The sequence below is a fragment of the Theropithecus gelada genome, chromosome 6, assembly GCF_003255815.1.
Source record: "Theropithecus gelada isolate Dixy chromosome 6, Tgel_1.0, whole genome shotgun sequence".
Taxonomy (NCBI): Eukaryota; Metazoa; Chordata; class Mammalia; order Primates; family Cercopithecidae; genus Theropithecus; species Theropithecus gelada.
The window spans coordinates 110,264,329-110,277,523 of NC_037673.1; positions in this window are offsets into that span (position 1 = coordinate 110,264,329).

Sequence of the window (13,195 nt, forward strand, 5' to 3'; positions counted from 1 at the left end):
AAAAGTCAGGAAACAACAGGTGCTGGAGAGGATGTGGAGAAATAGGAACACTTTTACACTGTTGGTGGGATTGTAAACTAGTTCAACCATTATGGAAAACAGAATGACGATTCCTCAAGGATCTAGAACTAGAAGTACCATATGACCCAGCCATCCCATAACTGGGTATATACCCAAAGGATTATAAATCATGCTGCTATAAAGACACATGCACACGTATGTTTATTGCAGCACTATTCACAATAGCAAAGACTTGGAATCAACCCAAATGTCCATCAGTGACAGACTGGATGAAGAAAATGTGGCACATATACACCATGGAATACTATGCAGCCATAAAAAAGGATGAGTTCGTGTCCTTTGTAGGGACATGGATGCAGCTGGAAACCATCATTCTTAGCAAACTATCACAAGAACAGAAAACCAAACACCGCATGTTCTCACTCATAGGTGGGAACTGAACAATGAGATCACTTGGACTCGGGAAGGGGAACATCACACACTGGGGCCTATCATGGGGAACGGGGAGGGGGGAGGGATTGCATTGGGAGTTATACCTGATGTAAATGACAAGTTGATGCGTGCTGACGCGTCGATGGGTGCAGCACACCAACATGGCACAGGGATACATATGTAACAAACCTGCACGTTATGCACATGTACCCTAGAACTTAAAGTATAATAATAATAATAATTAATTAATTAATTAATTAAAGAAATAAAAAAAGTCAGGAAACAACAGATGCTGGAGGGGATGTGGAGAAATAGGAACTCTTTTACACTGTTAGTGGGAGTGTAAATTAGTTCAACCATTGTGGAAGACAGTGTGGACATTCCTCAAGGATCAAGAACCAGAAATACCATTTGACCCAGCAATCCCATTACTGGGTACATACTCAAAGGATTATAAATCATTCTCATGAAAGTTTATTGCAGCACTATTCAAAATAGCAAAGATGGACCCAACCCAAATGCCCATCAGTGATAGACTGGATAAAGAAAATATGTCATATATTCACCATGGAATGCTATGCAGCCATAAAAAAGGACGAGTTAATGTCCTTTGTAGGGACATGGATGAAGCTGGAAGCCATCATTTTCAGGAAACTAACATAAGAACAGAAAACCAAACACTGCATGTTCTCACTCATAAGTGGGAGTTGAACAGTGAGAACACATTGACACACGGACGGGAACATCACACACCAAGGCCTGTCAGGGGGTGGGGGGCTAGGGGAGGGATAGCATTAGGAAAGATACCTAATGTAAATGACGGGTTGATAGGTGCAGCAAACCACCATGACATGTGTATACCTATGTAACAAAACTGCAGGTTCTGCACATGTACCCCAGAACTTAAAGTATAATAATAATAATAATAATAATAAATATATATATATGTATAGGCAAAATAGAAAAGGTTTCTATATTTTTAACCTAATTTTTAAAAAATTATTTGTAACAACCCTTAAAGGTGAATTATTGAAAGTTTTATTTATGAGAATGGGAGACAAATAAAAATATCCACTACCTCTTCCGTTCAACATTGTACTGAAGTCCTAGCCAGTGAAAGAAGATAAGTAAATAAAAGTCAGAATTGGAAATAAAAAATATTTTATTATTATTTACAGATATGTTATTTTATGCCTCTGACACCCTTAGTAAATGTTGTTACTCTTACTAGGATGTCTTGCTAATGAAACATTAACTTGCTTCATCTTTCAAAAAAAAAAAAAAGTAGAAAAGTGGAAACTTCCTTGGCATAACATGGAGATGGGAGTCTGAAGACTTGGGTAAATGGGAATGTTGTAATTATCTATTATTTGCTTTGCCAATCTCTCTAACTTTACTCTCTGAGAGAACCTATAGATGTTTCTTTCACCAAGTGATTAAGAAATCCATTGATCTTTGGCAATAAAAGAAAATGTTTACTTATAATATTTATAACTATAAAACTTTCTTCCTTAATCCTGTTGTATCTTTTCAAATAGCATTTGTTAGAATATTTATAAAACAAACTGTGAAAATACATTACAATGCGTGAAAACCTGGCATGTTGCCCAGAGGCAACATGGCAAAACACCACCTCTAGTAAAAATGCGACAGTAAGCTGGGTGTGGTGGTGCACTCCTATAGTCCCAGCTACTTGGGAAGCTGAGGTGGGAGGATCACTTCAGCCTGGGAATTCAAGGCTGCAGTGAGCCATGATCACGCCACTGTATTCCAGCCTGGGTCACAGAGTAAGACCCCATCTGAAAAGAAAAAAAAAAAGAATACCAGACAGAACTAAATTTTGAACTGATGGTCATAAGTTATAACATAAGACATCTGCCTTCTGTAAAAATAAAATACTTTTATTACAATGCCAGCAAAAGCCACTTTTATTTAGATTTGTCCTGTACAAATCAAAAGAATGGTATGAAAGCTCTATTTTTTATTTTTATTTTATATAATAATGCTTAACACTCATATAGAAGTTTTACTTTCCAAAATATTTTAATATATTGTTCATATATAATGTCATATCTGTATCTTTAAGTGCATAAACATATGGGTATAATTTAACAAATGCTCAATAAAAGACATTTTTGTGCAGCTGTCACCCAGGCCAAGTAACAGCATACTGCCAGCATCCCAAGGCTCCCTATTTGTACCTAACTGATAATAATCATATCATTGTCCCCCAAATTAACCACTGTCTAAATTTCTTTGTTTTTTTGAAGTTTTGTTATCTATGTACGCAATTTTACACAGTATAATTTTTGTCTGATTTGGCACTTTTTTCAAAGTTTCTATTTTAAAAACGTCAAGTCATGGGAAAAGTTGTGAATGTAGTAAGTTAAGTGAAAAGGACATTTCTGGAACAATAACATAAATTTATGGACTGAGTAATAAATAATATAAAGGAATTTTAATTTTTAAATGCAATGATGTTATTTTGGTTTAGTAGGAAAATATTTATTTATGTATTTAATTTATTTATTTTTTGAGACAGAGTCTCACTCTGTCGGCCAGGCTGAAGTGCAATGGCACGATCTCCGTTCACTGCAACCTCTATCTCCCTGGCTCAAGCAATTCTCCTGCCTCAGCCTTCTGAGTAGCTGGTATTACAGGCATGTGCCACAACGCCCAGCTAATTTTTATGTCTGTAGTAGAGACGGGATTTCATTATGTTGGCCAGGCTGGTCACAAACTCCTAACCTCAAGTAATCCGTCCACCTCAGCCTCCCAGAGTACTGGGATTAGAGGCGTGAGCCCACCATGCCTGGCCAATATTTTTATTTCTTAAAGATGTATAATGCTGGGCACGGTGACTCATGCCTATAATCCCAGCACTTTGGGAGGCGTAGGCGGGCAGATCACGAGGTCAGGAGGTCGAGACCATCCTGGATAACATGGTGAGACCCCATCTCTACTAAAAATATAAAAAATTAGCCAGGTGTGGTGGCGGGCGCCTGTAGTCCCAGCTATTTGGGAGGTTGAAGCAGGAGAATGGCGTGAACCTGGGAGGCGAAGGTTGCAGTGAGCCGAGACCACGCCACTGCACTCCAGTCTCAGCAACAGAGCAAGACTCCATCTCAAAAACAAAACAAAACAAAACAAAAACAAAAAAAGATGTATACTAAGGAATTCAGAGGTGTAGTATCAAGATGTTATTGATTCACTTTAAAATATTTCGGCATAAACAAATAAAGTGAGTTTAAAAAATGCATACTGCACAAACCATAGTAGGAGAATAGAAGACTTTACGGTAAGACATTTTCATCCGTTGCCAACTACTATACCCTATTTAAGAAACAGCTCCTGGCTTGCTGCTGGACCCGGGTAGAGACTAAATCGATGACTCTGGTCATCAAGTTAGTATGTAACCTCAACTGCCAGTCATACACCAGTGTTATTGAATCCATTGGACCATAAAATTGGACATGTCCAGCAACATTCCATTATAAAATGAAAGTTGAATATAGAGAACAGGTCTGAGCAGATATAAAAGGAAAAAGTAAACTGTATGATCAGGTGGCTCTGATTCTTGTGCCACCTGCCCCTGATGCTTTACTGCCTCCTCCTCAATTCACATCTATGGCACCATAATTTATTCCCTCTGGCCAGCTAATGGAGAGGCAAAAGCATGCGACTAATTATAGGTATTTCTGCCCCACGTGCTAGGAAGAAAACCACTATACTACAGTCTCGTTATGTGTTCTGGGGAAGGTGGGTAGTGATGAAGGGAAATTCTCTCAGTAGGCAGAACTTAGAATGCGGGGTTGAATTGTCCACTTGGTGTTAAAAGAGACATGGCCTAAGGTACAAATCTACACCTACTAAATGACTAAGACAGACAAACTGGAAAATTACTGACAAAGAGTTCTGGGGGAAAGAGATTTAAATAATCTTCTCAGAATGGGCATAGAGTATGCAGATATCCACGTAATCTGTAAATGTGTGCCAAAGGGCATCCGCTTTGGAGGAGACTCTTAATAATCGGGCAGACAAGGCACTCATCCTCTTGACGTCAGTCTCTTCCCAGCCACCCTGGAACATACTTAAAGGATCCATGTGCAAAGTAGCCATAGCAACTGGGAAAGAGGATATGTACAGGCTCAAAAACAGTCTTTTTCTTGCCTGGGCTGATGTGACTACGGTCATGGTCAATGCTCAACCTTCTAAAAGCATAAGCTGATGCTGAGCCCCACATTGTACCATTTATCAAGAGTCAAGCTGGTCGCCTAGCTGCAGATTAATTATATTTTGTCTCTCCCATCTTGCCAAGTGTATCACTTTGTCCTTATATGGAAGATGGATATTTCACAAGGGATTTGCATTTTTTGTTTACAATGTTCTTGATGGTGTGTAGGGAATTGGTGGATTCTTGGTCTTGCTGACTTCAAGAATGAAGCCACGGACCCTCGCTGTGAGTGTTACAGTTCTTAAAGATGGTGTGTCCGGAGTTTGTTCCTTCAGATGTTCAGATGTGTCTGGAGCTTCTTCCTTCTGCTGGGGTCGTGGTTTCATTGACAGAAATGAAGCTGCAGACCTTCGCAGTGAGCGTTACAGCTCTTAAAGGCTGCGTGTCTGGAGTTGTTCGTTCTTCCTGTTGGGTTCATGGTCTCACTGGCTTCAGGAGTGGAGTTCTTCATTCTTCCCGTTGGGTTTATGGTCTCACTGGCTTCAGGAGTGAAGCTGCAGACCTTCGCAGTGTTATAGCTTATAAAAGCAGCGTGGACCCAAAGAGTGAGCAGCAGCAAGACTTACTGTAAAGAGTGAAAGAAAACAGCTTCCACAATGTGGAAGGGGACCTCAGCAGGTTGCTCTTGGCTGGCTCCGGCAGCCTGCTTTTATTCCCTTATCTGGCCCCACCCACATCCTGCTGATTTGTCCGTTTTACAGAGAACTGATTGGTCTGTTTTGCAGAGACCTGATTGGTCCATTTTACAGAGCGTCTATTGTTCGGTTTTGACAGAGTGCTGATTGGTGCTTTTACAATCCCTGAGGTAGACACAGAGTGCTAGACCGAAAAGTTCTTTAAGTCCCCACTAGGTTAGCTAGATACAGAGTACTGATTGGTGTATTTACAAACCTTGAGCTAGACCCAGAGTACTGATTGGTGTATTTACAAACCCTGAGCTAGACACAAAGTGCTGATTGGTGTGTTTACAATCCCTTAGCTAGACACAGAGTGCTAGAAAAGTTCTCCAAGTCCCCACTAGGTTAGCTAGATACAGAGTACTGATTGGTGTATTTATAAACCCTGAGCTAGACACAGTGCTGACTGGTGCGTTTACAATCCCTTAGCTAGACAAAGATTCTCCAAGTACCCACTAGACTCAGGAGTCCAGCTGGCTTCACCTAGTCGATCCCCTACAGGGGCCGCACGGGGAGCAGCCCACAAGTCCCTAGGGGCACTTGCACTCCTCAGCCCTTGGGTGGTGGATTGGATGGGGCGCCACTGAACAGAGGGAGGTGCCATGGAGCAGGGAGGCAGCTGAGACCCTGCGAGAATTCGAGCACGTGCCTGCGGGCTGGCAGTGCTGGGGGACCGGCCCAACCTCGGCAGCTGCTGGCCCAGGTGCTAAGCCCCTCACTGCCCTGGGCCCAGTGCCGGGCCCACCGAGCCAGCGCCTGTGCCCACCGGAACTCGCGCTGGCCTGTGTGCCCCACATGCAGCCCTGATTCCCGCCCACGCCTCTCCCTCCACACCTCCCAGCAAGCAGAGGGAGCGGGCTCCGCCTCCACCAATCCAGAGAAGGGCTCCCACAGTGCAGTGGCGGGCTGAAGGGTTCCTGAGGCGCCACCAGAGTGGACGCCCAGAGGAGGTGCCGAGATTGAGGGCTCCTAGCACATTATCACCTCTCAATAGCACTATAATTTGTGGACTAACAGAATACCTTCTTTATTCATTCCCAGCGGATCCCATGCAACATCACCTCTGACCAGGAAACTATTTCATGTCAAAGAAGGTGAGGCAATGGACTGGTTCTCATTACATTCACTGGTATTACCCTACCACCCTATAGAAGCTGACTTAATGGGATGTTAGAGTGCCTGGTAGAGGCTCAGTTATGGTGCCAGCTAGGGTAGATCACCCTGAAGAACTGATACTATTCTGAAGGATGAGAGTTTTACCTTAAACTAACAACTGATATTTGGTGGTGTCACCGTGTTCAGAATGCATGGGTTCAGGAAAGAGGGGAAAGTGAGAGCAACCCCTTCCACTATTTCCATAATAATTCACTTAAATTTTGTTGCTTTCAACGCTATGACTGTTAAGTCCGGAGGTCTTCTTGTCTCAGTGTAGTAATCTGTTTTTACACTGCTATAAAGAAATACCCAAGCCTGGGTCATTGATGAAAAAAAGAGATTTAATTTGACTCAAAGTTCTGCATGGCTGGGGAGACCTCAGGTTACTTACAATCATGGTGGAAACTGAAGGGAAAGTGAGCACCTTCTTCATAAAGTGGCAGGAGAGAGAGCGGGCAAAGGGGAAGTGCCACATTTTAAACCATCAGATCTGATGAGAATTCACTCACTATCCCTAGAACAGCATGGGGGAACTGCCTCCAAAATCCAATCACCTCCTACCAGCTCCCTCCCTCAACACGTGGGGTTTATAATTCGAGATGCGATTTAGGTGGCAACACAGAGCCAAACCATATCACCAAGGAAAGAATGTTTCCACGAGGAAACATAGTCTTCCTTCTGATTAACTGAAAAATGGACTTGTCTCATGGCCATTTGGGGCTTTTCATGCGATGAACCAACAGAGAGATGTTTCACTGTATGGGCTGGGGTAATTGATCTTAATTTCCAGGGGAAAATTATATTTCTGCTACATAGTAGGAGCTAAGAAGACTCTTGTGTTTTGAACCTAAGAGGACAATTAGATTGTCTCTTATATTCCCTTGTCCAGTAGTATAGGTCAATGGAAAACTTTGGCAGCCCAATAAAGACATGCCCACTGAGTATACAATTTTTACTGGAATGAAGTTTTATGTCTTTCCCTATAGAGAACTATATCCAGCCAAGTTGCTGACATATGTTGAGGGAAACATGAAGTGAGTGGTACAGAAAGGGAGTCATAATTACCAGCTTAGGTGTTTGCACTAACTGCATAGGTAGGAATTATAATTACTTGATTATTTTTCCCTACCTCCACACTCTTATCTTATAAAATGAACACTTATAATACTGATATTTTAGGTTCGATTTGTGAGTATGGCCAAATTAACATCACTTTGCACTAATATGAGAGCTGAAGAACATGTGTATCCCTTGTATTGAGGGCATAAAGTTTTCAACCATTTGAAGAATAAAAATGGACTGAAAGGGGAAAGGGGATAGACCCTGCGGTATACCTGCCATCTACCACTTCAGCACTTTCTCCATCCTTCTCCACACTTCGCTATATCATAGGAAGCTGACCTACATGGATTATATTAAACAACCCATCTTAACCTCTGAGGTTTGGAACCTTAACTGGAGACTGGAGGAAGAGAGGGAAAGGAATTTTAAAACATTTATTCTCCTATCCCCTTCCCTACAGGAGGCAGCCTCTGGCTTCCTGGTTCTCTTTACTACTCCCAGTAGTCATTTTGCACGACTGACTCCTTTTGAGAGCTGGTAATCTCTTCCTTCACTAGGGACCTATGCTTGGTAACAATGTCACTATTACTAATCTTGTGGTACCCCGTATCTTTCATGTTTTCTCTACACCTGCCCTTTGTCTTGTAAATGGTCTTTTTTATGAATCCTCCTCAAATTATCCTAATTTAGTGTCATCAACTTCCTGCTGGTACTCTAACAGATACAATGGGCGATATTACAGCATATTTATATGTTGATCAGAATGACCCTAGTACAGAGGGATAGCTTGATGATGAGAAGAGGAAATAATACTTGAAAGAGAAAAGATCTTAAGTGGGTGAGGGGATGGGAAGCAGTGGCAGTTTTGGCTGTAGTGAGGAGCAGGGAAAACCCATCTACTGTTAATAAGAGAGAAGAAAGAGTATGGGTAGAAGTACAGGTAGGTTGATAGATTTGTTGTTAGGCAGGCTATGAACATCGTTTTTTGGTTGTTTCTACTTTTTTGGTGAATGAAAAAAAGTTCATTAGCAAAGACTTAAAAAAGCACTAACTATAAAGGAAAATTATAACTTGAATATCATTAAAATTAAGAATATCTGTTTGCTATAGTTTGAATATGTCCCTTCCAAAATTCAAGTATTGCCAATATTAAGAGGTGGGGCCATTGAAAAGGTGATTAGTCTATGGGAGCTCCTCCTTCATGACTGGGAATGAGGTGTTCTTATAAAAGAAGATTCACACAGCATTCACCCCTTCTTGGCCTTCTGCCTTCTGCTATGTGAGGACACAGAATTCCTTCTCTTTGGAGGAACCATCTCAGAAGCAGAAAGCAAGCCTCATCAGACACCTGAGCCTGGTAGCACCTTGATCTTGAATTTCTCAGCCTCCAGAACTGTGAGAAAATAAATTTCAGTTGTTATAAATTACCCAGGCTAAGACATTGTTCACCAAAAGAGGGTGAAAAGATATAGTTTAAACTGGGAGAAGAGATTTAAAATACATATAAACATTAAAGGGTACATATTCAGGAGATGTGAAGAACTACAGACAAGGGGGAAAAAACAGTCAAAAATAGGCAGAATACTTAAACTGGCACTTGACAAAAAATACCCAAATGGCTAAACACATAGGGGAAAGTGCTCAATATCATTACTCATCAGAAAAATTCAAATTAAAAATCACGTGGAAATACCACTGCATTCAAATAACAATGATTAAAATTTAAAAGACTGATATTATAATAGCAAGTATTGAAGGGGAGCTGGACTTAACCCTGTGGGGTTTAACCAATTGAGTCTTACAGAGGGATAGAGGCAGGGGGATTGAGGCTATGTACCAAGAAGTGGTTTTAACAATGGTGTGGAATCTAAATAAGGGCAGTGGAAAGTGAGTACATGAGGAGGACGTTGGACAGGTGAAAAGATCAGTGATGGGAACTCATGTGGTCAAAGAATTTTTGGTCTTAACTCACTGCTTGCACTTAGTATTAAAGAAACTTCCATTTCCTCATCTTCCCTCTATGAATTGTATCTCAGGGAGTTAGGGACATCATACCCAAAATTTTTAGAGTATATAAGAAGAGATATCCCAAAATGCTTTCTTGCCCTTGAGGATACTTTTGTCCCCCTTGAGTAGATGTGTGCCTTTTCTATGTCAGTCAATCAATGTAAACACAGCCTGAATCTTACTGTACAATTTTGTGTTTATGTACGTTATGGCATTAATTTCACAGGAAAACAGCTGTGCAGTAACTTCTTTTCCTGATGAAGGTGCGACAAGTTAATGGGAGGTGACTTTTGAAATGGGAAAACCATCTTTAGTACTCATTTTATATAAACATAAACATTCACCTGGTGTTAAAAAGTGAATGAATAATTTATATAATAAAGAAATAGCTACTTTAATTGTTGTTCTGAAGAGAGTCTCATGGTTGTTAGACAAGCTGCCAGGCTAACATATTGGCTTTTAAATTATTTCACCATTCAGCCAGGAAAAGGATTTTATGTGTTTTTTTTTTCTTCCCCAATTACAATAAAAAATGAAAGATAGCCAGTCTGGCTCAAAATACATAATGAACAATGACTAGAAAAGATGAGTCCCGTAACACCTCAAAGAGTAAATCAACTATAAACTACCCCCTCATTAATTTTTGCACAGTAATATGCCATTGCTGTGAATTTGGGACAACATATAGACTCTCACTTTTTGCTAAATTTTAGATTCGGGAGTATACGTACTTGTTTGTTTCATGGGTATATTGCATACTGGTGGGGATTGAGCTTCTAGTGTTCCCATAACCCAAATAGTAAACATTGTACCCAATAAACAATTTCTCACCTCTCACCTTCCTCCCACTCTTCACCCTTTTTAAGTCCCCAGTGTCTACTATTTCCATGTTTATGTCTATGTGTACCCATTGTTTAGCTCCCAATTGTAAGTAACAACATGCAGTATTTAGTTTTCCATTTCTCAATTAGTTAACTTAGAATAATGGCCTCCAGCTCCGTCATGTTCTGCAAAGAACACAATTTAATTCCGTTTTATAGCTGCATAGTATTCCATGATGTATATATACTACATTTTCTTTATCCAGTCAATCACTGATGGACACTTAGTTTGGTTCCATGACTTTGCTACTGTGAATAGTGCTGCACTGAACATACGCATGCAGGTGTTTTTTTTTTTTTTAATATAATGATTTCTTTTACATTGGGTAAATATCAAGTATTGGGATTACTGGGTGGAATAGTATTTCTATTTTGAATTCTTTAAGAAATCTCCACATGGTTTTCTTTTCTTTTCTTTTCTTTTCTTTTTTTTTTTTTTTTGGAGATAGAGTCTCACTCTGTCGCCCAGGCTGGAGGGCAGTGGCATGATCCTGGCTCACTGTAAGCTCCGCCTCCTGTGTTCACGCCATTCTCCTGCCTCAGCCTCCCGAGTAGCTGGGACTACAGGCGCCCGCTACCACACCTGGCTAATTTTTTTTTTTTTTTTTTTTGTATTTTTTAGTAGAGAGGGGGTTTCACCGTGTTAGCCAGGATGGTCTCGATCTCCTAACCTCGTGATTCACCTGCCTTGGCCTCCCAAAGTGCTGGGATTACAGGCATGAGCCACCGTGCCCGGCCCATATGGTTTCCTCTAGAGACTAAATGGATTTACATTCCCACCAACAATGTATAAGCCGTCCCTTTTGTCTGCATCCTTGCCAACATCTGTTGTTTATTGACTTTTTGATAATAGACATTCTGACTGATGTAAGATGATATCTCAATCTCGTTGTGGTTTTAATTTGCATTTATCTGATGATTAGTGATGTTGAGCATGTTTTCATGTGTTTGTTGGCTGCTTGTATTTCTGCTTTTGAGAACTGTCTGCCCATGTCCTTTGCTCACTTTTTAACGGGGTTGTTTTTTTCTTGTTGAGTTGTGTTCCTTGTAGATTCTGTATATTAGTCCTTTGTCAGAGGCATAATTTGCAAATATTTTCTCTCATTCTGTAGGTGGTCTGTCTGTTGGTTATCTCTTTTGCTGTGCAGAAGTTTTTTAGTTGAATTAAGTCCTGTTTGTCTAGTTTTTATTGTTGTTGCATTTGCTTTTGGAGTCTTCATCATAAATTCTTTGCCTAGGCCAATGTCCAGAAGAGTTTTTCCTAGGTTTTCTTCTAGGACTTACATAGTTTTGGTTGTTGCTTTTAAGTCTTTACTCCATCTTGAGTTAGATTAAGTCTTTAGTCCATCTTGAGTTTTTGTATATGATGAGAGATAGGGGTCAAATTTCATTCTTCCCCGTATGGCTAGCCAATTCTCCCAGCACCATTTATTGCATAGGGAGTCTTTTCTCTATTGTTTATTTTTGTTGACTTTGTCGAACATCAGTTGACTGTAGGTATCTGCCTTTATATCTGGGTTCCCTGTTATGTTCCATTGATCTATGTGTCTATTTTTGTACAAGTACTATGTATGCTGTTTTAGTTGCTATAGCCTCAGAGTATAATTTGAAGTAAGGCAGTATGATGCCTCTGCATTTGCTCTTTTTGCTTGGGGTCGCTTGGGCTATTCAGAGTCTTTTTGGGTTTTATATGAATTTTAGAATAGTTTTCTCTGATTCTGTAGAAATGACACTGGTAGTTTGATAGGAGTAGTATTGAATCTGTAGATTGCTTTGGGGGTAGTATGGTGATTTTAATGATATTCTTCCAGTCCGTAACTACTGAATGTTTTTTGATTTGTTTGTGTCATCTACAATTTATTTCATTAGGGTTTTGTAGTTTCCTCGTAGAGCTCTTTCACCTCCCTGGTTAAATGTATTCTTAGAAATTTTTGGGGGGGTGTGTCTATTGTAAATGGGATTAAGTTCTTGATTTGGTTCTCAGCTTGAATGTTATTGGTATATTGAAATGCTACTGAAATTTTTACATTGATTTCACATCCTGAGACTGCTGAATTCGTTGATCAAGTTTAGGGGTCTTGCAGAGAAGTCTTTAGGGTTTTCTAGGTATGCAATTGTGTCACCAGTAAACAGAATTAGTTTGACTTTCTCTTTTCTAATTTCAATGCTTTTTATTTCTTTCTCGTGAGTGATTGCTCTGGCTAGTACTTCCAGTACTATGTTGAATGTGAGTGGTGACAGTTCCAGTTCTTGGGGGAAATGCTTTCAACTTTTCCTCCTTCATTATAGTGTGGGGTTTGTCATACATCGCTTTATTCTGAGGTATGTTCTTTTGATTCCTAGTTTGTTTAGTGTTTTTCTCATGAAACAATATTGGAGTTTATTAAATGCATTTCCTACGTTTATTGAGATGATTATATGGTTTTCATTTTTAGTTCTGTTTATGTGATGAATCACATTTATTGATTTGTGGATGTTGAACCATACTTGCATCCCTGGAATAAAACTCACTTGATGGTGTGCTGTTGGATTTGGTTTGCTAGTATTTGTTGAGGATTTTGTATCTATGTTCATCAGGGATATTGGCCTGTAGTTTCCTTTTTTTGTTGTGTCCTTGCCTGATTTTGTTATCAGGGTGGTACTAGTTTCATAGAATGAGTTAGAGAGTACTCTCTTCTAGTTACTTTTTTTGAATAGTTGCCATAAAATTGGTATCAGCTCTTTTT